This window comes from Schistocerca piceifrons, chromosome 2 (assembly GCF_021461385.2).
Source record: "Schistocerca piceifrons isolate TAMUIC-IGC-003096 chromosome 2, iqSchPice1.1, whole genome shotgun sequence".
Classification (NCBI taxonomy): domain Eukaryota; kingdom Metazoa; phylum Arthropoda; class Insecta; order Orthoptera; family Acrididae; genus Schistocerca; species Schistocerca piceifrons.
The window spans coordinates 355803720-355827486 of record NC_060139.1 but is presented as its reverse complement, the minus strand read 5'-3'; the positions used below and the strand labels follow the sequence as shown (position 1 = coordinate 355827486).

At 49.2% G+C, this 23767-nt stretch overlaps 13 non-coding genes across 13 annotated transcripts; 8 read left to right on the top strand and 5 right to left on the bottom strand.

Moving 5' to 3' along the window:
* Positions 1 to 6816: 6816 nt before the first annotated feature.
* Trnav-uac lies at positions 6817 to 6889 on the bottom strand. The gene has a single exon. It is a non-coding gene; the product is annotated as a tRNA-Val (tRNA).
* Positions 6890 to 7124: 235 nt separating this feature from the next.
* On the top strand, positions 7125 to 7196 carry Trnap-cgg. Its single transcript has one exon. It is a non-coding gene; the product is annotated as a tRNA-Pro (tRNA).
* A 1638-nt stretch (positions 7197 to 8834) lies between these two features.
* Positions 8835 to 8906, top strand: Trnat-ugu. Its single transcript has one exon. It is a non-coding gene; the product is annotated as a tRNA-Thr (tRNA).
* Positions 8907 to 9507: 601 nt separating this feature from the next.
* On the bottom strand, positions 9508 to 9580 carry Trnav-uac. The gene has a single exon. It is a non-coding gene; the product is annotated as a tRNA-Val (tRNA).
* A 235-nt stretch (positions 9581 to 9815) lies between these two features.
* On the top strand, positions 9816 to 9887 carry Trnap-cgg. Its single transcript has one exon. It is a non-coding gene; the product is annotated as a tRNA-Pro (tRNA).
* A 1640-nt stretch (positions 9888 to 11527) lies between these two features.
* Trnat-ugu lies at positions 11528 to 11599 on the top strand. The gene has a single exon. It is a non-coding gene; the product is annotated as a tRNA-Thr (tRNA).
* Positions 11600 to 12200: 601 nt separating this feature from the next.
* Positions 12201 to 12273, bottom strand: Trnav-uac. The gene has a single exon. It is a non-coding gene; the product is annotated as a tRNA-Val (tRNA).
* A 235-nt stretch (positions 12274 to 12508) lies between these two features.
* Positions 12509 to 12580, top strand: Trnap-cgg. The gene has a single exon. It is a non-coding gene; the product is annotated as a tRNA-Pro (tRNA).
* A 1640-nt stretch (positions 12581 to 14220) lies between these two features.
* On the top strand, positions 14221 to 14292 carry Trnat-ugu. The gene has a single exon. It is a non-coding gene; the product is annotated as a tRNA-Thr (tRNA).
* A 601-nt stretch (positions 14293 to 14893) lies between these two features.
* On the bottom strand, positions 14894 to 14966 carry Trnav-uac. Its single transcript has one exon. It is a non-coding gene; the product is annotated as a tRNA-Val (tRNA).
* Positions 14967 to 15201: 235 nt separating this feature from the next.
* On the top strand, positions 15202 to 15273 carry Trnap-cgg. The gene has a single exon. It is a non-coding gene; the product is annotated as a tRNA-Pro (tRNA).
* Positions 15274 to 22785: 7512 nt separating this feature from the next.
* Trnav-uac lies at positions 22786 to 22858 on the bottom strand. Its single transcript has one exon. It is a non-coding gene; the product is annotated as a tRNA-Val (tRNA).
* Positions 22859 to 23093: 235 nt separating this feature from the next.
* Positions 23094 to 23165, top strand: Trnap-cgg. The gene has a single exon. It is a non-coding gene; the product is annotated as a tRNA-Pro (tRNA).
* Positions 23166 to 23767: the final 602 nt, after the last annotated feature.

The following is a 23767-nucleotide window of genomic DNA, read 5'->3' as shown; positions in this document are numbered from 1 at the left end:
CTTGTGCGGAATAATTCCTAGCGCGCCGATGGCTTCAGAGTTGGTCTTCTCGAACTTTTGCTTTCGCACTGCATTCCGCAATCTTTTCGTTATGAGTTGTGTGCTTCGGTTTCCCGACTTTCTTGTGTTTAGTGCGTTTGGCTTCTCTTAACCCCTAGCCACCGCTTGCCGAAATTTCCACACTGTCGTCCGTCGATCTGCAGAGCTCGATGAAGGCATCGCGGCCGTTCCTGAGCTCGTGGAACGGCCGAATCTGTAGTTGTTTCCAGATCTCTCCCACACAACGGCCTCCCAGAAGCTTGGATTACAGAAGTACGCCACTACTCCCAGCCGGAGATTCACGTTTGAAAGCAGAATGACATGAGCTACACGCAGCTCCGATTTTTTTTTTTTTTTGTGTCTGACCTACTTTGAAAGACTTTTTAGTCGATTTACTTACTACTATCGCTGTTGGAAACCAGGTGATAACCACACAGTATTCTAGAGACGATGAGGTAATGAAAATTTAGAATAAGTAAAACAGTATCATAAGAAGTTGTGCGGTGGAGCAGCACATGCAATTCACGCTTCCTAGATAATCGTTACTGCATAGAATAATTCTGTTGTCTGCGGCGTCTTCAGTATCCGTCTTCTGGAAATTTTGCTTGCAGTATATCGTGCAATCTTTTCGTTATGAGTTGGTGCTTGGTTTCCCGATGTTCTTTTGTTTAGTGCATTCGCCTTCTCTTAACCCTGAGAAACCACATACCGAAACTGAGGCACTGCCGGCTGATCATAAGCAGTGCTCGATGAAGTTATTTCGCTTTCTGTTCGTTGCCTTTAATATTCTTCTCATCAGTGGTGAGTGCTGCCTGCAGAAAGCGTTTATCTTGCGAATTCACGTGAAAGTTTGTGTTCCCTGTGAGGTCCAATACTTGGGATTAACTTAACTGCTCCAGACAGGTGGCTCGTTGGTCTAGGGGTAAGTTCCGCTTTAGACGCCGTGCAGTGTGGACGTGCCTAGTCTTCCGCTCCGCCGTAGCGTTACGTATAGTGGACTATCGTTTTTGTTTACGTGTTGTGTTGCAACTTCTGTGAGTGTTTCTCCGTCGTTGTTTCGTACCTTGTGTTACTTTCTGTCCTTATTTCAGTGTTTTTTGTGTAGCGGTTTCGACCGCATATTTTGAAAATGTCGTCCCAGGTTATTCCTCGTCAGGCTACAGTTAGTTTTGCTTTTGACAAGTCAACCCGCCATGTGCAACCTAGTTCTCTTGAGATTCATGATTGGTTGGTAGATACCTTTGGTGTTCATTCGGATCAGGTGCACACTGCTTATTTTGATACCGAACTGTATGTTTTCTTTGTTAAGTTTATGGACCCACTCCAGGTTGATAAAATTCTTTCTAAATATGGTCATCAAGTTCTCTTTCGGCATCGGGATGATTCTGTAAGTACCGTGCTGCTTTCCAATGCTTCCATCACGTATACCAATGTTCGTGTTTACAACCTTCCACCGGAGGTGGATAATGTCTATCTTAAGGAGGGTCTACAGAAGTATGGTGATGTAAAGAGCATTCGCCTTGAACGCTGGTCAAGCCAACATCGCCTGCAATGTTACAGTGGTATTCGTTCAGTCGAAATGCACGTTAAGCAGAATATTCCATCTCACCTGCAGATCGGTGGATATCGTGTCCATGTAACATATAGTGGTCAGGTGGGCACCTGTTTTTTGTGCAATGAAAGTGGTCACGTGCGTACCGACTGTCCGCGGAGAGTTTTTGTTTTAAAAAATTCTCTCGAACAGCGTCGCAAGTTAACGGTCGCTGACCTCGTTGCAGGTGGTTCTGCTCTTGGTGTAGCACAGTCCAGTGGTAGTAGCGCCCCTCCACAGGTTTTGCGCACCCCTGATACAGAATTTCCTCCTTTGCGTGCTAAATCTGATGTTGTTCCGTCTGTCCCTCAGGTGGGTGTGCCACTTTTGAATAATAAGAGGCGTCGCCCACACGATGGAAATAGTACGGATGAGGATCTCCCTGAGATGCCCCAGTCCGAGCGACCGGCATCCTCCGAGCCACTGTGTACTGTAGCTGCTCCCTGCCCTCCTGAGGTAGCGGTTCCGGTGGCGGCTGCTGGCGCCCCTCCGGCCTCCGACGCAGCTTCTCTCGAGTCGGGTCGTCGGTCGGGCCTGTTGGCGCCGTCTTCCGAACCGACTTCGATGTCACAACAAGTGGAGCCGCGACAACTTCCTGCTTCGCTGCCCCATACTTCTGCCAGCGGAGCTGCTCCGCTTCCTTCCAACTCTGCGGCCTCGGACCTTCCTGCTCACGTTTCGCCTCCGTGCAGTCCATGTTTGCCGGAAGCTAGTGCAGGTGTTGACCATTCCGTTTTGTCGGATGTTTCCCCCGCGACCCCGGATCCCGCATGTGGACCGGCGCGGGTGGTGTCGGATACAGAACTTGACCCTCCTACGTCACCGGCGGCTGAAGTTTCCTTGCCCGTCAGCCGACGCAAGTTACGCGTTCAGCCGAACGTTAATGCTGTTCGTAAAAAACCGAAACGTAAGGGATCCGCGGAACGGGGTAGCAGTCCCCCTCCCTCGGATGCCTCAGTCACCCCTGCTATGGACTGTGACGCTGGTGCGTCGGTGTAGGTGATTTGTTTTCTCGCTTTTCTCTCTATGGTTCAAGCATACACCTTTCTTACCTTAAATGTTAACCGTATTGAGTCCGACGTTCGCATTGCCTCTTTGCGGCAGTTTATTTACGACGCCTGTGCGGACGTAGTGTTCTTGCAGGAAGTGTTGTTTTCTGATCTCTCTCTACCTGGATTTCAAACTGTTTTTAATGTCGCGCCGGAATATTCAACAGGAACTGCTCTTTTCTTTCGAGAGGGCATTCCTATTACTGACATTGAATTCCTTGACTCTGGCCGTGGGATTGGTTGTCGTCTTTTTGATCTGCGCCTCGTTGTTTTGTATGCCCCCTCTGGTTCGGGTCACACTGTGGCTCGATCGCGCTTTTATAAAGAAGAGCTTATTTATCTTTTGCGCCAGAGTCCTCGGAGTCTCCTGCTCGGAGGCGATTTTAATTGTGTTTTACGCCCTGCAGACCAGTCCCCCAATTTTAATTATTGCCGTGATTTACATGACTTAGTTCGTACGATGCATCTGCGTGATGTTTGGGAACACAAATATCCAACCCTGGTGAAATATACGTTTTTTACCGCGTCCTCATGCAGTAGACTCGACAGATTCTATTTATCTGATTTTTTATGTGATAAAATTCTTTCTGTCGATGTTATTCCTACTAGTTTTTCTGACCATTGTGCTTTTACTGCAACTGTAAATCTTAGTCGCCAACCTGCAAAACTTTATCGTTCCCAGTGGATGTTAAATGTTTCCCACCTTGCCGACAGTGCTATGGATGATGTTATAAGTGGCGTGTGGGAGCGATGTCTTCGCTCTGTCCCGCGATACCCCTCCTTGCTGGTTTGGTGGACTGCGTTTGCCAAGCCCAAGATTCGTCAGACTTTGATTTTCTACTGTGCTGCTAGGACGCGTGATTTTAAGAACACGTATGAATATTACTACTCTGTCCTGCGTGAACTATATGACGCGGCGGGTACCTCTCCACTGCGGATCCATGATGTTCGTCGTATTAAAGCCAAGCTCTTGAGCCTTAAACGACGACAGATGGATGGTCTGCGAGTTAAGTCGAAACCTCACTCTCTTGTTGAAGGCGAACTGACATCCTTGTACCACCTGCTACGGCATCAGACTCGTCGTCGTCGCTCCTTCATCTCTTCTCTTACGGTGGATGATGGGCGACAGCTTAGTGCACAGGAGGAAATGGTTCGTGCTCTTCATCAGTATTACACTAGTCTCTATTCTGCCGATGATTCTGGTGAGTCTCTTTCGGATGATGTCTTTGGGGATCTAACTGCGACGATCGCGCCTGACGCGAACGGCGAATTTCTCCGGGAGTTCCAGGTAGATGATGTTTTCGATTTTATTGCTCGCTCTCCGTCCAGTAAATCGCCGGGTCCAGACGGCCTGCCTAAAGAATTTTATCTCCGTTTTTGGCCTCTTTTGGGTGGCATTTTTACGCAGATTTTAAATGAGATTGTCAGAGGGATGGATGTGCCTGCCGATTTTAAAGTAGGGAAAATTGTTTTAATCCCGAAGTCCTCTGGTCGTTTATCTGCTGCCAATCTTCGTCCGCTCACATTGCTGAATTTTGACTATAAGACAGCTGCTAGAGCGCTCAATAGCCGGCTGTCTTCTCTGCTTCGGGGTGTGATTGGTGCACATCAATGTTGTTTTCATGATAGATCTATTCTGACACCAGTAGCCGAATATCGGGATGTTGTCTCGGTTGCGGCGGTTACAAACGTACATTGTGCCTTTGCCTTCCTTGATTTTTATAAGGCTTTTGATCACGTCAGTCATGTGTTTTTAGATCGTGTTTTAGGTACAATAGGTTTTAACGCTTCATCACGTGGTGTTCTTGGCAATTTGTACAGGGGAATAACAGCTCGGGTGTCAGTCAATGGGCAGCTGACGCCGCCCATTGCTATCCGCCGCGGAGTGCCTCAGGGTAGTCCGCTCTCTATGTCTTTATTCGTTTTGTCCCTGGAACCGCTGCTTCGGACTATTGCTCTCAAGCTTCAGGGTATGTCCCTCTCTGGTGGGAAGCTCTCGGTTAAGGCATATGCGGATGATGTCGTTGTTCTCCTCCGTCAACGAGATGATATCCCGTTGTTGAAAGGGGCAGTTGATGCATACTGTCGTGTCTCTGGAGCGCGTCTCAATCAGGGTAAATGTAAGTTCCTTGATATTCGAGGATTTCGCGATGCTGACGTCCCTTGGGCCACTTTTGTCGATCGCCATACGTCCTTGGGGATTATCATTGATCGGTGTCCTCTAAAAATGGCGGCTCTCAATTGGAAATCTGTCACCGAGAAGATACAGGGGGCTCTGATGGTCCATGAGCAGCGCTCTGCTACCATTTTGCAAAAAGTCAGAATTTTAGACACCTACGTCCTATGTAAAGCTTATTATGTTGCTCAGCTGTTCCCACTTCCCATGATGGTGGCGAAAAGGTTGCGCCAATTGTCTAGCAGGTTTATATGGAAGGGCCATCTATTCAAGTTACGTTACGAGGTAATGACGAAACCGCGTCTCTCCGGAGGCTTGGGCCTCTCTGACATTACTCGCAAGGCGTCTGCTTTGTACGTCCGCCGAACGACTCTAATTGTTACGCAAGAAGTGACTTCAATTACATCCAGGCTTTTTACTGTTGTGCGTCCGGCGAGCCTTGCTCCACCTGTCGATGTCGGACGCCTAAATTTTAAGTTGAAACACATTCGGGAATTTTACATTGCGGTGAGTTACCTCGGTGACGTCTTCTTGCGGCGACCGGTGCCAACGACCAAGAGCTTGATTGCCCGCTGGGAGGGGCTGGCCAGTCCCAATCCAATAGAACTGGCGTCTCCATCCGTGTCCTGGAGGAACGTCTGGAAGAACGTTAGTCTGCCGATCCACTCTATGGCCGTGGCGTCCACGTGGTATAGGGTAATAAATAATTTGGTTCCCACCAATGTACGACTGCACCGTATTGGTCTTTCTGACACGGACACCTGTACTCGGTGTGGTCTCCTGGATACCCTTGAACATCGATTCACCTGCTGTGGGCACCTTGCTAATTGGCGTTGGCTCGGGAAACAACTCGCTTTTGTCACTAGGTCTGCTGAGGCCGCTTATACTATTGACATCATCGTCCGGCCCGATTCTTCCTTTTTTCCGCGGACGAAGCTCCATACCGTCATGTGGTTGATTGGCCATTTCGTACATTTTGTCAACAGTTGTCATGAAGAGGATGGACACCTAGCGTTTCGGCAGTACATGCTTACTGCTTACTGGCAGCGCTTGCGATTGCCAGGCCTCCGAGATGATTTTGCCAATATGCTTAGCCTGACATTTGAAAGAGAGGGTGTTGGCTAAGGTCACCTGTGTGAGCCATTTTCTTTTATACTGTTTCTGAATTTGCCGCCTTTATGTATGTTTCTTCTCTACACCAGGACGGAAGTTTTCGTGTTTTAACCTTTATTTCAGTAAGCAGTCTACATTATATAGTCATGTTTTAGGATTTTAGTTTCAGTAAAAAAAAAAAAAAAAAAAGGGGTATGATTCCTGCTTTGTGTGCAGGAGGTCCCGGGTTCAAATCCCGGACGAGCCGTGCCATTTTGACCGTGCTGAAGAGTAGGTGGAACTCAGTCCCGGTTGCAGCTCCTCAATGAAGAGTAGACGCCTGTTATAGCACGTGGATATAACAAGAATGCGGCACCAGTAAAGTACGTAGGTGGAATTCGATAGAAACGCAGACGGTAATTTTGCATGCAACGGAAAACAAGGTTGTCTTTGCGGAATATGTGCACCGTGAGTGGAGATTCAGCTTAATTGTGCGACAGTCTACCCTCATCTTACTAGCGACGGCAACAACCAAGGGGTGGCATGTAAGATTGAGCGTGGCTAAGAGTTTCTCATTATTAGTTAGCATCACACTTTGACAGAGCTGTGACAAGGCGAGCAGGGTGAGCTCAGGAAAGCCAGTAGCAAGCGCACTTGAAGTAGCCCTGAAGAACCGGATTATAAATTTTGCCAGCCATAATGGAGCTAGGGGCGTTCTCAGTTACCAAATACCGGTGCAATAAGAGAGCAACAGTATTTGACAGTAAAATGACGCCCTATCCGTCTAGCATACGACATTGCTTGTCTCTGCATACGCGGACGTGAGGTCATCTCGGAAATGAAATCCGAAATATAGATTAAAATTGTTGTGTTCCCGCCCGGGATCGAACCGGGGACCTTCTGCGTGTAAAGCAGACGTGATAACCGCTACACCACGGAAACGACGGTCGTTTTCATGTACCACCCGGAGACTCGTAATAGCAACAGTTTGTCTTCTGTGTTAGCAAGGGCATCGGCTACGAGCTCCCTCCGATTCGTGAAGTTCCTATAGTAAAAGACGTCGATAAAAACAATCCAACCGCGACAGACAGGGAGAACGCTGGCTGAGCTGCAGCCCTACATGGTGAGACCATCAAAGGTGGCGTCATTCACATGCAGTGCGTTTTCGGAACGAATAGGCTCGTTGGTCTAGGGGTATGATTCCTGCTTCGGGTGCAGGAGGTCCCGGGTTCAAATCCCGGACGAGCCCTTGCGTTTTGTACAACGGTGTGGCAACAAATCGCATGGCGGCGGCTGTTTCGCGCATTTCCAGGCCTCCAAGTCAGCGCTAAAATCCGACAACCAGTTCTGAAACCGTTTCATGTTTCATTTGAGCCATGTGCACCCTGCTGATGGAACGTTTGATTTAAATGGTCACAGTAGAGATCGTAGCAAGTGTCTTGCTGAGTGCGACGAAAACGGCTTTCCGCCCGCAATCCAACCGGGGACCTTCTGCGTGTTAGGCACGGCGCCTGGGCTCGGCGGCAGCTGCTGCTCTTTCTGTCCTTACGAGATACCGTCGATTCGCGCAGTCGTTATTGCAAAAGATGTCACTAAAGGCAATCGCTTCGTTAGCGGCACGGTGCCTGGGCTCGGCGGCAGCTCTACATGGAGGCACCAGCAGCCCAGCCAGGCCGCCGCCGGCACCGGCGCGCCACAGCGCAAGGAGCCGGCGGCCGCCCTGGAATGCCCCCTGTCGTTGCATATTCCACCCGCCTTATATCCTCTCCATGTCTGACTCACTACCCTAAATGACACTGCAGTCTACGTGCTTATTACTACCGCTTTTGGAAGAACCAAGGCGCAGCATTCTAGTGTCGAACCGGTATTGCAAATTTGGATTAAGCAAAATTTTATTGTGTGGTCGAGCGACAGCCTCATCTCGCTCTTCCTACATGATCGCCTCTTGTGCGGAATAATTCCTAGCGCGCCGATGGCTTCAGAGTTGGTCTTCTCGAACTTTTGCTTTCGCACTGCATTCCGCAATCTTTTCGTTATGAGTTGTGTGCTTCGGTTTCCCGACTTTCTTGTGTTTAGTGCGTTTGGCTTCTCTTAACCCCTAGCCACCGCTTGCCGAAATTTCCACACTGTCGTCCGTCGATCTGCAGAGCTCGATGAAGGCATCGCGGCCGTTCCTGAGCTCGTGGAACGGCCGAATCTGTAGTTGTTTCCAGATCTCTCCCACACAACGGCCTCCCAGAAGCTTGGATTACAGAAGTACGCCACTACTCCCAGCCGGAGATTCACGTTTGAAAGCAGAATGACATGAGCTACACGCAGCTCCGATTTTTTTTTTTTTTGTGTCTGACCTACTTTGAAAGACTTTTTAGTCGATTTACTTACTACTATCGCTGTTGGAAACCAGGTGATAACCACACAGTATTCTAGAGACGATGAGGTAATGAAAATTTAGAATAAGTAAAACAGTATCATAAGAAGTTGTGCGGTGGAGCAGCACATGCAATTCACGCTTCCTAGATAATCGTTACTGCATAGAATAATTCTGTTGTCTGCGGCGTCTTCAGTATCCGTCTTCTGGAAATTTTGCTTGCAGTATATCGTGCAATCTTTTCGTTATGAGTTGGTGCTTGGTTTCCCGATGTTCTTTTGTTTAGTGCATTCGCCTTCTCTTAACCCTGAGAAACCACATACCGAAACTGAGGCACTGCCGGCTGATCATAAGCAGTGCTCGATGAAGTTATTTCGCTTTCTGTTCGTTGCCTTTAATATTCTTCTCATCAGTGGTGAGTGCTGCCTGCAGAAAGCGTTTATCTTGCGAATTCACGTGAAAGTTTGTGTTCCCTGTGAGGTCCAATACTTGGGATTAACTTAACTGCTCCAGACAGGTGGCTCGTTGGTCTAGGGGTATGATTCCTGCTTTGTGTGCAGGAGGTCCCGGGTTCAAATCCCGGACGAGCCGTGCCATTTTGACCGTGCTGAAGAGTAGGTGGAACTCAGTCCCGGTTGCAGCTCCTCAATGAAGAGTAGACGCCTGTTATAGCACGTGGATATAACAAGAATGCGGCACCAGTAAAGTACGTAGGTGGAATTCGATAGAAACGCAGACGGTAATTTTGCATGCAACGGAAAACAAGGTTGTCTTTGCGGAATATGTGCACCGTGAGTGGAGATTCAGCTTAATTGTGCGACAGTCTACCCTCATCTTACTAGCGACGGCAACAACCAAGGGGTGGCATGTAAGATTGAGCGTGGCTAAGAGTTTCTCATTATTAGTTAGCATCACACTTTGACAGAGCTGTGACAAGGCGAGCAGGGTGAGCTCAGGAAAGCCAGTAGCAAGCGCACTTGAAGTAGCCCTGAAGAACCGGATTATAAATTTTGCCAGCCATAATGGAGCTAGGGGCGTTCTCAGTTACCAAATACCGGTGCAATAAGAGAGCAACAGTATTTGACAGTAAAATGACGCCCTATCCGTCTAGCATACGACATTGCTTGTCTCTGCATACGCGGACGTGAGGTCATCTCGGAAATGAAATCCGAAATATAGATTAAAATTGTTGTGTTCCCGCCCGGGATCGAACCGGGGACCTTCTGCGTGTAAAGCAGACGTGATAACCGCTACACCACGGAAACGACGGTCGTTTTCATGTACCACCCGGAGACTCGTAATAGCAACAGTTTGTCTTCTGTGTTAGCAAGGGCATCGGCTACGAGCTCCCTCCGATTCGTGAAGTTCCTATAGTAAAAGACGTCGATAAAAACAATCCAACCGCGACAGACAGGGAGAACGCTGGCTGAGCTGCAGCCCTACATGGTGAGACCATCAAAGGTGGCGTCATTCACATGCAGTGCGTTTTCGGAACGAATAGGCTCGTTGGTCTAGGGGTATGATTCCTGCTTCGGGTGCAGGAGGTCCCGGGTTCAAATCCCGGACGAGCCCTTGCGTTTTGTACAACGGTGTGGCAACAAATCGCATGGCGGCGGCTGTTTCGCGCATTTCCAGGCCTCCAAGTCAGCGCTAAAATCCGACAACCAGTTCTGAAACCGTTTCATGTTTCATTTGAGCCATGTGCACCCTGCTGATGGAACGTTTGATTTAAATGGTCACAGTAGAGATCGTAGCAAGTGTCTTGCTGAGTGCGACGAAAACGGCTTTCCGCCCGCAATCCAACCGGGGACCTTCTGCGTGTTAGGCACGGCGCCTGGGCTCGGCGGCAGCTGCTGCTCTTTCTGTCCTTACGAGATACCGTCGATTCGCGCAGTCGTTATTGCAAAAGATGTCACTAAAGGCAATCGCTTCGTTAGCGGCACGGTGCCTGGGCTCGGCGGCAGCTCTACATGGAGGCACCAGCAGCCCAGCCAGGCCGCCGCCGGCACCGGCGCGCCACAGCGCAAGGAGCCGGCGGCCGCCCTGGAATGCCCCCTGTCGTTGCATATTCCACCCGCCTTATATCCTCTCCATGTCTGACTCACTACCCTAAATGACACTGCAGTCTACGTGCTTATTACTACCGCTTTTGGAAGAACCAAGGCGCAGCATTCTAGTGTCGAACCGGTATTGCAAATTTGGATTAAGCAAAATTTTATTGTGTGGTCGAGCGACAGCCTCATCTCGCTCTTCCTACATGATCGCCTCTTGTGCGGAATAATTCCTAGCGCGCCGATGGCTTCAGAGTTGGTCTTCTCGAACTTTTGCTTTCGCACTGCATTCCGCAATCTTTTCGTTATGAGTTGTGTGCTTCGGTTTCCCGACTTTCTTGTGTTTAGTGCGTTTGGCTTCTCTTAACCCCTAGCCACCGCTTGCCGAAATTTCCACACTGTCGTCCGTCGATCTGCAGAGCTCGATGAAGGCATCGCGGCCGTTCCTGAGCTCGTGGAACGGCCGAATCTGTAGTTGTTTCCAGATCTCTCCCACACAACGGCCTCCCAGAAGCTTGGATTACAGAAGTACGCCACTACTCCCAGCCGGAGATTCACGTTTGAAAGCAGAATGACATGAGCTACACGCAGCTCCGATTTTTTTTTTTTTTTTGTGTCTGACCTACTTTGAAAGACTTTTTAGTCGATTTACTTACTACTATCGCTGTTGGAAACCAGGTGATAACCACACAGTATTCTAGAGACGATGAGGTAATGAAAATTTAGAATAAGTAAAACAGTATCATAAGAAGTTGTGCGGTGGAGCAGCACATGCAATTCACGCTTCCTAGATAATCGTTACTGCATAGAATAATTCTGTTGTCTGCGGCGTCTTCAGTATCCGTCTTCTGGAAATTTTGCTTGCAGTATATCGTGCAATCTTTTCGTTATGAGTTGGTGCTTGGTTTCCCGATGTTCTTTTGTTTAGTGCATTCGCCTTCTCTTAACCCTGAGAAACCACATACCGAAACTGAGGCACTGCCGGCTGATCATAAGCAGTGCTCGATGAAGTTATTTCGCTTTCTGTTCGTTGCCTTTAATATTCTTCTCATCAGTGGTGAGTGCTGCCTGCAGAAAGCGTTTATCTTGCGAATTCACGTGAAAGTTTGTGTTCCCTGTGAGGTCCAATACTTGGGATTAACTTAACTGCTCCAGACAGGTGGCTCGTTGGTCTAGGGGTATGATTCCTGCTTTGTGTGCAGGAGGTCCCGGGTTCAAATCCCGGACGAGCCGTGCCATTTTGACCGTGCTGAAGAGTAGGTGGAACTCAGTCCCGGTTGCAGCTCCTCAATGAAGAGTAGACGCCTGTTATAGCACGTGGATATAACAAGAATGCGGCACCAGTAAAGTACGTAGGTGGAATTCGATAGAAACGCAGACGGTAATTTTGCATGCAACGGAAAACAAGGTTGTCTTTGCGGAATATGTGCACCGTGAGTGGAGATTCAGCTTAATTGTGCGACAGTCTACCCTCATCTTACTAGCGACGGCAACAACCAAGGGGTGGCATGTAAGATTGAGCGTGGCTAAGAGTTTCTCATTATTAGTTAGCATCACACTTTGACAGAGCTGTGACAAGGCGAGCAGGGTGAGCTCAGGAAAGCCAGTAGCAAGCGCACTTGAAGTAGCCCTGAAGAACCGGATTATAAATTTTGCCAGCCATAATGGAGCTAGGGGCGTTCTCAGTTACCAAATACCGGTGCAATAAGAGAGCAACAGTATTTGACAGTAAAATGACGCCCTATCCGTCTAGCATACGACATTGCTTGTCTCTGCATACGCGGACGTGAGGTCATCTCGGAAATGAAATCTGAAATATAGATTAAAATTGTTGTGTTCCCGCCCGGGATCGAACCGGGGACCTTCTGCGTGTAAAGCAGACGTGATAACCGCTACACCACGGAAACGACGGTCGTTTTCATGTACCACCCGGAGACTCGTAATAGCAACAGTTTGTCTTCTGTGTTAGCAAGGGCATCGGCTACGAGCTCCCTCCGATTCGTGAAGTTCCTATAGTAAAAGACGTCGATAAAAACAATCCAACCGCGACAGACAGGGAGAACGCTGGCTGAGCTGCAGCCCTACATGGTGAGACCATCAAAGGTGGCGTCATTCACATGCAGTGCGTTTTCGGAACGAATAGGCTCGTTGGTCTAGGGGTATGATTCCTGCTTCGGGTGCAGGAGGTCCCGGGTTCAAATCCCGGACGAGCCCTTGCGTTTTGTACAACGGTGTGGCAACAAATCGCATGGCGGCGGCTGTTTCGCGCATTTCCAGGCCTCCAAGTCAGCGCTAAAATCCGACAACCAGTTCTGAAACCGTTTCATGTTTCATTTGAGCCATGTGCACCCTGCTGATGGAACGTTTGATTTAAATGGTCACAGTAGAGATCGTAGCAAGTGTCTTGCTGAGTGCGACGAAAACGGCTTTCCGCCCGCAATCCAACCGGGGACCTTCTGCGTGTTAGGCACGGCGCCTGGGCTCGGCGGCAGCTGCTGCTCTTTCTGTCCTTACGAGATACCGTCGATTCGCGCAGTCGTTATTGCAAAAGATGTCACTAAAGGCAATCGCTTCGTTAGCGGCACGGTGCCTGGGCTCGGCGGCAGCTCTACATGGAGGCACCAGCAGCCCAGCCAGGCCGCCGCCGGCACCGGCGCGCCACAGCGCAAGGAGCCGGCGGCCGCCCTGGAATGCCCCCTGTCGTTGCATATTCCACCCGCCTTATATCCTCTCCATGTCTGACTCACTACCCTAAATGACACTGCAGTCTACGTGCTTATTACTACCGCTTTTGGAAGAACCAAGGCGCAGCATTCTAGTGTCGAACCGGTATTGCAAATTTGGATTAAGCAAAATTTTATTGTGTGGTCGAGCGACAGCCTCATCTCGCTCTTCCTACATGATCGCCTCTTGTGCGGAATAATTCCTAGCGCGCCGATGGCTTCAGAGTTGGTCTTCTCGAACTTTTGCTTTCGCACTGCATTCCGCAATCTTTTCGTTATGAGTTGTGTGCTTCGGTTTCCCGACTTTCTTGTGTTTAGTGCGTTTGGCTTCTCTTAACCCCTAGCCACCGCTTGCCGAAATTTCCACACTGTCGTCCGTCGATCTGCAGAGCTCGATGAAGGCATCGCGGCCGTTCCTGAGCTCGTGGAACGGCCGAATCTGTAGTTGTTTCCAGATCTCTCCCACACAACGGCCTCCCAGAAGCTTGGATTACAGAAGTACGCCACTACTCCCAGCCGGAGATTCACGTTTGAAAGCAGAATGACATGAGCTACACGCAGCTCCGATTTTTTTTTTTTTTTTGTGTCTGACCTACTTTGAAAGACTTTTTAGTCGATTTACTTACTACTATCGCTGTTGGAAACCAGGTGATAACCACACAGTATTCTAGAGACGATGAGGTAATGAAAATTTAGAATAAGTAAAACAGTATCATAAGAAGTTGTGCGGTGGAGCAGCACATGCAATTCACGCTTCCTAGATAATCGTTACTGCATAGAATAATTCTGTTGTCTGCGGCGTCTTCAGTATCCGTCTTCTGGAAATTTTGCTTGCAGTATATCGTGCAATCTTTTCGTTATGAGTTGGTGCTTGGTTTCCCGATGTTCTTTTGTTTAGTGCATTCGCCTTCTCTTAACCCTGAGAAACCACATACCGAAACTGAGGCACTGCCGGCTGATCATAAGCAGTGCTCGATGAAGTTATTTCGCTTTCTGTTCGTTGCCTTTAATATTCTTCTCATCAGTGGTGAGTGCTGCCTGCAGAAAGCGTTTATCTTGCGAATTCACGTGAAAGTTTGTGTTCCCTGTGAGGTCCAATACTTGGGATTAACTTAACTGCTCCAGACAGGTGGCTCGTTGGTCTAGGGGTATGATTCCTGCTTTGTGTGCAGGAGGTCCCGGGTTCAAATCCCGGACGAGCCGTGCCATTTTGACCGTGCTGAAGAGTAGGTGGAACTCAGTCCCGGTTGCAGCTCCTCAATGAAGAGTAGACGCCTGTTATAGCACGTGGATATAACAAGAATGCGGCACCAGTAAAGTACGTAGGTGGAATTCGATAGAAACGCAGACGGTAATTTTGCATGCAACGGAAAACAAGGTTGTCTTTGCGGAATATGTGCACCGTGAGTGGAGATTCAGCTTAATTGTGCGACAGTCTACCCTCATCTTACTAGCGACGGCAACAACCAAGGGGTGGCATGTAAGATTGAGCGTGGCTAAGAGTTTCTCATTATTAGTTAGCATCACACTTTGACAGAGCTGTGACAAGGCGAGCAGGGTGAGCTCAGGAAAGCCAGTAGCAAGCGCACTTGAAGTAGCCCTGAAGAACCGGATTATAAATTTTGCCAGCCATAATGGAGCTAGGGGCGTTCTCAGTTACCAAATACCGGTGCAATAAGAGAGCAACAGTATTTGACAGTAAAATGACGCCCTATCCGTCTAGCATACGACATTGCTTGTCTCTGCATACGCGGACGTGAGGTCATCTCGGAAATGAAATCTGAAATATAGATTAAAATTGTTGTGTTCCCGCCCGGGATCGAACCGGGGACCTTCTGCGTGTAAAGCAGACGTGATAACCGCTACACCACGGAAACGACGGTCGTTTTCATGTACCACCCGGAGACTCGTAATAGCAACAGTTTGTCTTCTGTGTTAGCAAGGGCATCGGCTACGAGCTCCCTCCGATTCGTGAAGTTCCTATAGTAAAAGACGTCGATAAAAACAATCCAACCGCGACAGACAGGGAGAACGCTGGCTGAGCTGCAGCCCTACATGGTGAGACCATCAAAGGTGGCGTCATTCACATGCAGTGCGTTTTCGGAACGAATAGGCTCGTTGGTCTAGGGGTATGATTCCTGCTTCGGGTGCAGGAGGTCCCGGGTTCAAATCCCGGACGAGCCCTTGCGTTTTGTACAACGGTGTGGCAACAAATCGCATGGCGGCGGCTGTTTCGCGCATTTCCAGGCCTCCAAGTCAGCGCTAAAATCCGACAACCAGTTCTGAAACCGTTTCATGTTTCATTTGAGCCATGTGCACCCTGCTGATGGAACGTTTGATTTAAATGGTCACAGTAGAGATCGTAGCAAGTGTCTTGCTGAGTGCGACGAAAACGGCTTTCCGCCCGCAATCCAACCGGGGACCTTCTGCGTGTTAGGCACGGCGCCTGGGCTCGGCGGCAGCTGCTGCTCTTTCTGTCCTTACGAGATACCGTCGATTCGCGCAGTCGTTATTGCAAAAGATGTCACTAAAGGCAATCGCTTCGTTAGCGGCACGGTGCCTGGGCTCGGCGGCAGCTCTACATGGAGGCACCAGCAGCCCAGCCAGGCCGCCGCCGGCACCGGCGCGCCACAGCGCAAGGAGCCGGCGGCCGCCCTGGAATGCCCCCTGTCGTTGCATATTCCACCCGCCTTATATCCTCTCCATGTCTGACTCACTACCCTAAATGACACTGCAGTCTACGTGCTTATTACTACCGCTTTTGGAAGAACCAAGGCGCAGCATTCTAGTGTCGAACCGGTATTGCAAATTTGGATTAAGCAAAATTTTATTGTGTGGTCGAGCGACAGCCTCATCTCGCTCTTCCTACATGATCGCCTCTTGTGCGGAATAATTCCTAGCGCGCCGATGGCTTCAGAGTTGGTCTTCTCGAACTTTTGCTTTCGCACTGCATTCCGCAATCTTTTCGTTATGAGTTGTGTGCTTCGGTTTCCCGACTTTCTTGTGTTTAGTGCGTTTGGCTTCTCTTAACCCCTAGCCACCGCTTGCCGAAATTTCCACACTGTCGTCCGTCGATCTGCAGAGCTCGATGAAGGCATCGCGGCCGTTCCTGAGCTCGTGGAACGGCCGAATCTGTAGTTGTTTCCAGATCTCTCCCACACAACGGCCTCCCAGAAGCTTGGATTACAGAAGTACGCCACTACTCCCAGCCGGAGATTCACGTTTGAAAGCAGAATGACATGAGCTACACGCAGCTCCGATTTTTTTTTTTTTTTTGTGTCTGACCTACTTTGAAAGACTTTTTAGTCGATTTACTTACTACTATCGCTGTTGGAAACCAGGTGATAACCACACAGTATTCTAGAGACGATGAGGTAATGAAAATTTAGAATAAGTAAAACAGTATCATAAGAAGTTGTGCGGTGGAGCAGCACATGCAATTCACGCTTCCTAGATAATCGTTACTGCATAGAATAATTCTGTTGTCTGCGGCGTCTTCAGTATCCGTCTTCTGGAAATTTTGCTTGCAGTATATCGTGCAATCTTTTCGTTATGAGTTGGTGCTTGGTTTCCCGATGTTCTTTTGTTTAGTGCATTCGCCTTCTCTTAACCCTGAGAAACCACATACCGAAACTGAGGCACTGCCGGCTGATCATAAGCAGTGCTCGATGAAGTTATTTCGCTTTCTGTTCGTTGCCTTTAATATTCTTCTCATCAGTGGTGAGTGCTGCCTGCAGAAAGCGTTTATCTTGCGAATTCACGTGAAAGTTTGTGTTCCCTGTGAGGTCCAATACTTGGGATTAACTTAACTGCTCCAGACAGGTGGCTCGTTGGTCTAGGGGTAAGTTCCGCTTTAGACGCCGTGCAGTGTGGACGTGCCTAGTCTTCCGCTCCGCCGTAGCGTTACGTATAGTGGACTATCGTTTTTGTTTACGTGTTGTGTTGCAACTTCTGTGAGTGTTTCTCCGTCGTTGTTTCGTACCTTGTGTTACTTTCTGTCCTTATTTCAGTGTTTTTTGTGTAGCGGTTTCGACCGCATATTTTGAAAATGTCGTCCCAGGTTATTCCTCGTCAGGCTACAGTTAGTTTTGCTTTTGACAAGTCAACCCGCCATGTGCAACCTAGTTCTCTTGAGATTCATGATTGGTTGGTAGATACCTTTGGTGTTCATTCGGATCAGGTGCACACTGCTTATTTTGATACCGAACTGTATGTTTTCTTTGTTAAGTTTATGGACCCACTCCAGGTTGATAAAATTCTTTCTAAATATGGTCATCAAGTTCTCTTTCGGCATCGGGATGATTCTGTAAGTACCGTGCTGCTTTCCAATGCTTCCATCACGTATACCAATGTTCGTGTTTACAACCTTCCACCGGAGGTGGATAATGTCTATCTTAAGGAGGGTCTACAGAAGTATGGTGATGTAAAGAGCATTCGCCTTGAACGCTGGTCAAGCCAACATCGCCTGCAATGTTACAGTGGTATTCGTTCAGTCGAAATGCACGTTAAGCAGAATATTCCATCTCACCTGCAGATCGGTGGATATCGTGTCCATGTAACATATAGTGGTCAGGTGGGCACCTGTTTTTTGTGCAATGAAAGTGGTCACGTGCGTACCGACTGTCCGCGGAGAGTTTTTGTTTTAAAAAATTCTCTCGAACAGCGTCGCAAGTTAACGGTCGCTGACCTCGTTGCAGGTGGTTCTGCTCTTGGTGTAGCACAGTCCAGTGGTAGTAGCGCCCCTCCACAGGTTTTGCGCACCCCTGATACAGAATTTCCTCCTTTGCGTGCTAAATCTGATGTTGTTCCGTCTGTCCCTCAGGTGGGTGTGCCACTTTTGAATAATAAGAGGCGTCGCCCACACGATGGAAATAGTACGGATGAGGATCTCCCTGAGATGCCCCAGTCCGAGCGACCGGCATCCTCCGAGCCACTGTGTACTGTAGCTGCTCCCTGCCCTCCTGAGGTAGCGGTTCCGGTGGCGGCTGCTGGCGCCCCTCCGGCCTCCGACGCAGCTTCTCTCGAGTCGGGTCGTCGGTCGGGCCTGTTGGCGCCGTCTTCCGAACCGACTTCGATGTCACAACAAGTGGAGCCGCGACAACTTCCTGCTTCGCTGCCCCATACTTCTGCCAGCGGAGCTGCTCCGCTTCCTTCCAACTCTGCGGCCTCGGACCTTCCTGCTCACGTTTCGCCTCCGTGCAGTCCATGTTTGCCGGAAGCTAGTGCAGGTGTTGACCATTCCGTTTTGTCGGATGTTTCCCCCGCGACCCCGGATCCCGCATGTGGACCGGCGCGGGTGGTGTCGGATACAGAACTTGACCCTCCTACGTCACCGGCGGCTGAAGTTTCCTTGCCCGTCAGCCGACGCAAGTTACGCGTTCAGCCGAACGTTAATGCTGTTCGTAAAAAACCGAAACGTAAGGGATCCGCGGAACGGGGTAGCAGTCCCCCTCCCTCGGATGCCTCAGTCACCCCTGCTATGGACTGTGACGCTGGTGCGTCGGTGTAGGTGATTTGTTTTCTCGCTTTTCTCTCTATGGTTCAAGCATACACCTTTCTTACCTTAAATGTTAACCGTATTGAGTCCGACGTTCGCATTGCCTCTTTGCGGCAGTTTATTTACGACGCCTGTGCGGACGTAGTGTTTTTGCAGGAAGTGTTGTTTTCTGATCTCTCTCTACCTGGATTTCAAACTGTTTTTAATGTCGCGCCGGAATATTCAACAGGAACTGCTCTTTTCTTTCGAGAGGGCATTCCTATTACTGACATTGAATTCCTTGACTCTGGCCGTGGGATTGGTTGTCGTCTTTTTGATCTGCGCCTCGTTGTTTTGTATGCCCCCTCTGGTTCGGGTCACACTGTGGCTCGATCGCGCTTTTATAAAGAAGAGCTTATTTATCTTTTGCGCCAGAGTCCTCGGAGTCTCCTGCTCGGAGGCGATTTTAATTGTGTTTTACGCCCTGCAGACCAGTCCCCCAATTTTAATTATTGCCGTGATTTACATGACTTAGTTCGTACGATGCATCTGCGTGATGTTTGGGAACACAAATATCCAACCCTGGTGAAATATACGTTTTTTACCGCGTCCTCATGCAGTAGACTCGACAGATTCTATTTATCTGATTTTTTATGTGATAAAATTCTTTCTGTCGATGTTATTCCTACTAGTTTTTCTGACCATTGTGCTTTTACTGCAACTGTAAATCTTAGTCGCCAACCTGCAAAACTTTATCGTTCCCAGTGGATGTTAAATGTTTCCCACCTTGCCGACAGTGCTATGGATGATGTTATAAGTGGCGTGTGGGAGCGATGTCTTCGCTCTGTCCCGCGATACCCCTCCTTGCTGGTTTGGTGGACTGCGTTTGCCAAGCCCAAGATTCGTCAGACTTTGATTTTCTACTGTGCTGCTAGGACGCGTGATTTTAAGAACACGTATGAATATTACTACTCTGTCCTGCGTGAACTATATGACGCGGCGGGTACCTCTCCACTGCGGATCCATGATGTTCGTCGTATTAAAGCCAAGCTCTTGAGCCTTAAACGACGACAGATGGATGGTCTGCGAGTTAAGTCGAAACCTCACTCTCTTGTTGAAGGCGAACTGACATCCTTGTACCACCTGCTACGGCATCAGACTCGTCGTCGTCGCTCCTTCATCTCTTCTCTTACGGTGGATGATGGGCGACAGCTTAGTGCACAGGAGGAAATGGTTCGTGCTCTTCATCAGTATTACACTAGTCTCTATTCTGCCGATGATTCTGGTGAGTCTCTTTCGGATGATGTCTTTGGGGATCTAACTGCGACGATCGCGCCTGACGCGAACGGCGAATTTCTCCGGGAGTTCCAGGTAGATGATGTTTTCGATTTTATTGCTCGCTCTCCGTCCAGTAAATCGCCGGGTCCAGACGGCCTGCCTAAAGAATTTTATCTCCGTTTTTGGCCTCTTTTGGGTGGCATTTTTACGCAGATTTTAAATGAGATTGTCAGAGGGATGGATGTGCCTGCCGATTTTAAAGTAGGGAAAATTGTTTTAATCCCGAAGTCCTCTGGTCGTTTATCTGCTGCCAATCTTCGTCCGCTCACATTGCTGAATTTTGACTATAAGACAGCTGCTAGAGCGCTCAATAGCCGGCTGTCTTCTCTGCTTCGGGGTGTGATTGGTGCACATCAATGTTGTTTTCATGATAGATCTATTCTGACACCAGTAGCCGAATATCGGGATGTTGTCTCGGTTGCGGCGGTTACAAACGTACATTGTGCCTTTGCCTTCCTTGATTTTTATAAGGCTTTTGATCACGTCAGTCATGTGTTTTTAGATCGTGTTTTAGGTACAATAGGTTTTAACGCTTCATCACGTGGTGTTCTTGGCAATTTGTACAGGGGAATAACAGCTCGGGTGTCAGTCAATGGGCAGCTGACGCCGCCCATTGCTATCCGCCGCGGAGTGCCTCAGGGTAGTCCGCTCTCTATGTCTTTATTCGTTTTGTCCCTGGAACCGCTGCTTCGGACTATTGCTCTCAAGCTTCAGGGTATGTCCCTCTCTGGTGGGAAGCTCTCGGTTAAGGCATATGCGGATGATGTCGTTGTTCTCCTCCGTCAACGAGATGATATCCCGTTGTTGAAAGGGGCAGTTGATGCATACTGTCGTGTCTCTGGAGCGCGTCTCAATCAGGGTAAATGTAAGTTCCTTGATATTCGAGGATTTCGCGATGCTGACGTCCCTTGGGCCACTTTTGTCGATCGCCATACGTCCTTGGGGATTATCATTGATCGGTGTCCTCTAAAAATGGCGGCTCTCAATTGGAAATCTGTCACCGAGAAGATACAGGGGGCTCTGATGGTCCATGAGCAGCGCTCTGCTACCATTTTGCAAAAAGTCAGAATTTTAGACACCTACGTCCTATGTAAAGCTTATTATGTTGCTCAGCTGTTCCCACTTCCCATGATGGTGGCGAAAAGGTTGCGCCAATTGTCTAGCAGGTTTATATGGAAGGGCCATCTATTCAAGTTACGTTACGAGGTAATGACGAAACCGCGTCTCTCCGGAGGCTTGGGCCTCTCTGACATTACTCGCAAGGCGTCTGCTTTGTACGTCCGCCGAACGACTCTAATTGTTACGCAAGAAGTGACTTCAATTACATCCAGGCTTTTTACTGTTGTGCGTCCGGCGAGCCTTGCTCCACCTGTCGATGTCGGACGCCTAAATTTTAAGTTGAAACACATTCGGGAATTTTACATTGCGGTGAGTTACCTCGGTGAAGTCTTCTTGCGGCGACCGGTGCCAACGACCAAGAGCTTGATTGCCCGCTGGGAGGGGCTGGCCAGTCCCAATCCAATAGAACTGGCGTCTCCATCCGTGTCCTGGAGGAACGTCTGGAAGAACGTTAGTCTGCCGATCCACTCTATGGCCGTGGCGTCCACGTGGTATAGGGTAATAAATAATTTGGTTCCCACCAATGTACGACTGCACCGTATTGGTCTTTCTGACACGGACACCTGTACTCGGTGTGGTCTCCTGGATACCCTTGAACATCGATTCACCTGCTGTGGGCACCTTGCTAATTGGCGTTGGCTCGGGAAACAACTCGCTTTTGTCACTAGGTCTGCTGAGGCCGCTTATACTATTGACATCATCGTCCGGCCCGATTCTTCCTTTTTTCCGCGGACGAAGCTCCATACCGTCATGTGGTTGATTGGCCATTTCGTACATTTTGTCAACAGTTGTCATGAAGAGGATGGACACCTAGCGTTTCGGCAGTACATGCTTACTGCTTACTGGCAGCGCTTGCGATTGCCAGGCCTCCGAGATGATTTTGCCAATATGCTTAGCCTGACATTTGAAAGAGAGGGTGTTGGCTAAGGTCACCTGTGTGAGCCATTTTCTTTTATACTGTTTCTGAATTTGCCGCCTTTATGTATGTTTCTTCTCTACACCAGGACGGAAGTTTTCGTGTTTTAACCTTTATTTCAGTAAGCAGTCTAAATTATATAGTCATGTTTTAGGATTTTAGTTTCAGTAAAAAAAAAAAAAAAAAAAGGGGTATGATTCCTGCTTTGTGTGCAGGAGGTCCCGGGTTCAAATCCCGGACGAGCCGTGCCATTTTGACCGTGCTGAAGAGTAGGTGGAACTCAGTCCCGGTTGCAGCTCCTCAATGAAGAGTAGACGCCTGTTATAGCACGTGGATATAACAAGAATGCGGCACCAGTAAAGTACGTAGGTGGAATTCGATAGAAACGCAGACGGTAATTTTGCATGCAACGGAAAACAAGGTTGTCTTTGCGGAATATGTGCACCGTGAGTGGAGATTCAGCTTAATTGTGCGACAGTCTACCCTCATCTTACTAGCGACGGCAACAACCAAGGGGTGGCATGTAAGATTGAGCGTGGCTAAGAGTTTCTCATTATTAGTTAGCATCACACTTTGACAGAGCTGTGACAAGGCGAGCAGGGTGAGCTCAGGAAAGCCAGTAGCAAGCGCACTTGAAGTAGCCCTGAAGAACCGGATTATAAATTTTGCCAGCCATAATGGAGCTAGGGGCGTTCTCAGTTACCAAATACCGGTGCAATAAGAGAGCAACAGTATTTGACAGTAAAATGACGCCCTATCCGTCTAGCATACGACATTGCTTGTCTCTGCATACGCGGACGTGAGGTCATCTCGGAAATGAAATCCGAAATATAGATTAAAATTGTTGTGTTCCCGCCCGGGATCGAACCGGGGACCTTCTGCGTGTAAAGCAGACGTGATAACCGCTACACCACGGAAACGACGGTCGTTTTCATGTACCACCCGGAGACTCGTAATAGCAACAGTTTGTCTTCTGTGTTAGCAAGGGCATCGGCTACGAGCTCCCTCCGATTCGTGAAGTTCCTATAGTAAAAGACGTCGATAAAAACAATCCAACCGCGACAGACAGGGAGAACGCTGGCTGAGCTGCAGCCCTACATGGTGAGACCATCAAAGGTGGCGTCATTCACATGCAGTGCGTTTTCGGAACGAATAGGCTCGTTGGTCTAGGGGTATGATTCCTGCTTCGGGTGCAGGAGGTCCCGGGTTCAAATCCCGGACGAGCCCTTGCGTTTTGTACAACGGTGTGGCAACAAATCGCATGGCGGCGGCTGTTTCGCGCATTTCCAGGCCTCCAAGTCAGCGCTAAAATCCGACAACCAGTTCTGAAACCGTTTCATGTTTCATTTGAGCCATGTGCACCCTGCTGATGGAACGTTTGATTTAAATGGTCACAGTAGAGATCGTAGCAAGTGTCTTGCTGAGTGCGACGAAAACGGCTTTCCGCCCGCAATCCAACCGGGGACCTTCTGCGTGTTAGGCACGGCGCCTGGGCTCGGCGGCAGCTGCTGCTCTTTCTGTCCTTACGAGATACCGTCGATTCGCGCAGTCGTTATTGCAAAAGATGTCACTAAAGGCAATCGCTTCGTTAGCGGCACGGTGCCTGGGCTCGGCGGCAGCTCTACATGGAGGCACCAGCAGCCCAGCCAGGCCGCCGCCGGCACCGGCGCGCCACAGCGCAAGGAGCCGGCGGCCGCCCTGGAATGCCCCCTGTCGTTGCATATTCCACCCGCCTTATATCCTCTCCATGTCTGACTCACTACCCTAAATGACACTGCAGTCTACGTGCTTATTACTACCGCTTTTGGAAGAACCAAGGCGCAGCATTC